The sequence below is a fragment of the Dipodomys ordii genome, unplaced genomic scaffold, assembly GCF_000151885.1.
Source record: "Dipodomys ordii isolate 6190 unplaced genomic scaffold, Dord_2.0 Scaffold194, whole genome shotgun sequence".
NCBI classification, from domain to species: domain Eukaryota; kingdom Metazoa; phylum Chordata; class Mammalia; order Rodentia; family Heteromyidae; genus Dipodomys; species Dipodomys ordii.
Window position 1 is genome coordinate 1,023,037 of NW_012267410.1, and position 4,946 is coordinate 1,027,982.

The following is a 4,946-nucleotide window of genomic DNA, read 5'->3' on the forward strand; positions in this document are numbered from 1 at the left end:
ACCGACATTGTAAAGCTCGTTTTGGACATGACAACTTGTACTTCTCTTTGTTGCATCAGATCCACCTGTATCCTTAAACAACTGGTTTTTCCCCATAGTTTTTTGTTTTTTATTAATTGTGTGAAATAATGGATTTCAGGGTAACAATTGCACCTGACATTTGTGTCTGTGCTAGTACTGAAGCTTGAACTCAAAGCCTAGGCTCTGTCCCTTAGCTTTTCCACTCAAGGCTGGGACTCTCTACCACTTGAGCAACACTTCCGACTTTTTGCAGGTTAATTGAAGCTAAAAATCTCACGATCATTTTTTTTTGCTTGGGATGCCTTGTGAATAGCTAGAATTACATGTATGAGCCACCAACATCAAGCTATATTTTACGGTTTTTTTATTTTTTAAGAAACACTACTTTTTATTTTGGTAGTACTGGGGTTTGAACTCAAGGTCTTGTTCTTACTAGGCAGGTACACTATTATTTGAGCCACACCCACAGCCCGAAGACTCTACTTCTTGAAAAAGTATACTTTTTTAAAAAAAATTATCTTTAAACAGTTGTCCAAAGGAGTTGCCATTCAGTAAAGTAGAATATGAATAGAATGTATTTTGATCAATGTCGCTCCTTTCCTCATTCTCTCCCATCCCTTACAATCCTACCTTTTCCCTCGATTTTCTTAAATTTGTAGAATATGCATTGAATTTTATGACTATTTCCCTCCTTCCTCTATTCATTTGTCCACCTTTCTGTCCTTACTCCCATCTTTCCACGCTTGAGTGCCTGATTCCCGGTATTGATTTGGTTAGACTGAGAGTTAGCCTTCCTAAGGAATTAGATCGTTTGAATTCTCCCCTGAATCTACCATGTTTCGATTAATACACTTCTGTATACTTGGATAGCACCCCTCATATGTGGAAGCTAGAACTAATCTATAAATAGATTACTATATATATATATATATATATATATATTATTTTAAGGCAATATGGCAGTAGCATGATTGAAAAGCAGTTGTTTCAAAACAGAAGCATTGAAGTCACAAAAGTGAGGTCCCTGCATGTCACTGGGAAGATACGGCTGTCACTAAACATTCTCACCTCCCTGTGGGCACTGAGGAATTGCTCAGTCTGAACTCCCCACTCTATCTTGAAGTCTTGTCATGGCTCTGTGCCCTGCTCTTAGGAATCTGCATTCTCTTGCTTTTCTAATTTAGCTTGGGTTTTTTTTTCCTATCAAACTAATATATGCACATATTTTAAAGTCAAATCATCCTACAAGGCCTTTGATGAAAAGCACTAGAATCTCTTTGGCATTTTCCACGCCCCAAGGCCTCTCCCATGTCCCAAGTAAAACACATATTTTTGGCCTTTCCTTCCTACTGGAATACCACACATGAGTTTCCTTGGCTTGCTTGCTTCTATTTGAAGCCTTACCTTTGCCTTCCCTCTGCAGAGTGTGGGAGGCCTCTTTCCATCCCCTCTGCTAGCCATTCAAGACCTCCCTCCCTCAGATACACCCCCTGTATTTTTGTCCTTTCCATATTAGCACAGCTCCCACCCGTGTTAGAATGCCAATAAAATTTTGGCATTCGATGTTTACATAACAACACTTGTAAAAGCTATTCACAGACAAGTCACACCAGGTCCCATGATTACTTTATGAAATTTCTCAAGCACTACTACATTTTCCTTTTCTTTCTTGCACACAACTTCATTTTCCTGAAAGTGAGCACTTACCCTGTTGTATGAATTTAGGTGCATTCATCACTACATCACACTCAAATGGATTGCACCAAGCTCTTCTGCATCTCTTCAGTTGTACAAGGACCTTGATGCATCCATTCTTCCTAAAGGGATAACCAGGGCAGTGAGTTCTAGTTTATTTCCCCTACTTCCAGGGCTCCTATAGTAGCTTCCAAAGCGATTTCTTCCTTAACAGAAGTTCTCTAACTCTTGTATATCTTAATGGTCCACATTGTAGACTCACATTAACTCACCCTTAGTGTGATTTTCTAGGATAGAAGCCAATCTTCACTGGTTTTTCTCTCTGGAGTTAACACTAAGCTAATGCTAACACTAAGCTAACACTAATGCTATTCTGATTCTTGATTCATCATCAGTGGACGTTGCTTGTCTCTGAAATTGCTTTGAGTCTTCTATATCTTGAATTTAAAGAAATGTTTAATGATATATCTTGATGGAAATCATTTTCAGACTTTGGGTAGGATGCATGATAGGCCCTTTTCATCAAGCAATTAGTGTCCTTTGATTCCAAGCCATGTTTCTTTATTTCTTCCATTATTTCCTCTCCATTATTTCCTGTTTATGCTTCTCTCTGATGAGTTGCTTGTTAGTTTCATGATATCTAGATTGATTCTTTAATTTTCTTATTCTTTTTTCCATCTTCAATTTCTTGCTCTTTTCATGGCCCCTTCATTCCTCTCGGATGGAACTGGGCCCCAGCTTGCTTAGCAGGTGCTCTACCCCTTGAGCCACTCTTTTTTGCTTTAGTTATTTTTCAGTTAGAGTCTCACATTTTTGCCCAAGGATTGCCTTGGACCAAGATCCCCCTACCTATACCTCCCACATAACTGGAATGCCAGGTGTGAACCATTGCACCCAGGTTAAACTCAGGGCGTCACGATTGCTTGGTGTATTTGCTCATGCTTGTCACTCTACTACTAGAGCCATACCTCCATTCAGGCATTTTGCTGGTAAATTGGTGATGAACTCTCATGGACTTTTCCCAAGCTGGCCTTGAACTATGATCAGATACAGATATTAGCCTCTCAAGTATCTAAGACTAAAAGTGTGAGCAACTCATAGTGTCCAAGGATCTAGCAGCCAACAGTATAAGGTCATGGACCCTTGAGACGGACACTAAAATCCTACCCAAACTATAGCACACATTCATTTGTAAAACACCTGCTGCTCTCTGCCTGGCTTCCTTCTCCTGTGCCTGGTGATCCTACTTCAGACAATCTCAGGTTACCCTCTTCAGAGAACACAGTTGTATTCTGCTGCTGCTGCTGCTACTGCTGCTGCTGTTGTTGCTATATCAATCTGTCCTCTACTCCTGATTGTCTCTGTGGATCCATTTATAGCATTTCAGGGGGTTGCCAAAGGGGGTGGTGCCCGGTGCTAAGAGTAGGCTGCTTCATTTGCCTAAACTGAAAAAGTTTAAAAAAAGACCAAAACCTCAGTCATCAAGACAAATAATGCATAGCACAACCTTTTAATAAATCAAAATTGATACAAAGTTCAGGATGGGTGTAATTGAATTTTTTTTCTTGCCTCACGCTCTGTGTGGTTCAGCCTGCTTGGTCCAATCCATGACCTTCTACCAGAAGCTTTGACAGTGTCATCAGGATTTTCTTGACTGCATTGGTCTGTAAACCTTACAGGTGGCTGAAGGTTGTATTATCACTCATCTATCATGGAAACTATTTTGAACAACCAAGGACTCAGGGCTCACTTTAGTCTGGCACAAGCACTTTTTTACACAGTGGAAGACTGACACATCTAGTAGCAGTGGTCATAAGTGTATGCCTTACAAGTAATATTTCTTGCCTATATAAAGCTCTAATTTGAGGGGCTGGGAAGGTGGCTCAGTGGTAGAGTGCTTGCCTTGCATGCATGAGGCCCTGGGTTCGATTCCTCAGGACCCCATAAGCAAAAAGAAAAAAAAGCTGGAAGTGGCGCTGAGGCTCAAGTGGTAGAGCACTAGCCTTGAGCTGAAGAGCTGAGGGACAGCGCCCAGGCCCAGAGTTCATGCCCCACGACTGGACCACCCCATCAAAAAAAAAACCTCTAATTTGAAAAACTTTAGTGAATTAAACCACTTATGCATGTGGTGATAAAACAGAAAGAAGCCACCATTGGCAGCTTTAAATCTATAGGAACTTTTGGAAAATATGCCAGTGACTAGTCAACCGTTATTACTATTATGGAAGCTTTATTAGCTTCTACTTCCAAATGACAGAAAAATATTACTTTTTCATTTAAAATTAAGTTTTAGATTTATTAATTCGAATATAATTTCTATTATAAGTGACTCTAAAAATCTATGGGCTTCATTATGACATTTTCTTGTGTGTGTGCTGGTACTGGTTCTTGAACTCAGGACCTCATACTCTAATCTAGCCAATTCCCAATTGGCATTCTGCCATTGAACCACAGATCCACTTCCAAGTTTTTGTTGGTTCATTGGAAATTTAAAAAATCTCATAAATTTGACTGTTTGGCTGGTTTTGAACTACAACCCTCAGATCTCAGCCTCTTGAATAGCTAGGATTATAGATGTGAGCCACCATACCTGGCTCATTACAGCACATTCAGACGTTCATACCATGCGTTTCAATCACATTGAAGTATTGCTTATGCTCCTCTTTGGTTCCTGTCCCCCTTCCCACCGCCCCGCTTCCCTCACAAAGCTCCCCTCCTACTTGTATGTCTTTTTTCAATTTTTGTTTTGACTTTACAAACTCTCTTAAGGTCCATGTTTATTAAAGTTTTTGTTTCAAGGCCAACATCACTTAAATTTACAGACAACAGAACTTTTTCAATGTGATAAAAAAACAAACTTGTGACTAATTTTCTAAAATCACAGTTCATTCATGTTGTACTGTACTGTTGATTGTACACACTATGCCAGATACAAAATGAGATATTATCATTCTGAAATGACTCAGAGGAGATGTCAGCATACTGGGGACAATGACATCCAACCAGTCTGATAAAGTACATGTGCACATGTTGCAGTATACATGCTGCAATATACGCTTATATCTTTTTAAAAACGTAGGTACCACATCAAAATCACATTGAGATTCCACTTCACCCTAGTTAGAATGGCTATAATCAAAAAATTGAATAACAACAGATGCTGGAGGAGATGTGGCCCCCTATGGTATATCCCCTGTTGTCACTGTACTTGATTTTGGGACCCTGCATCT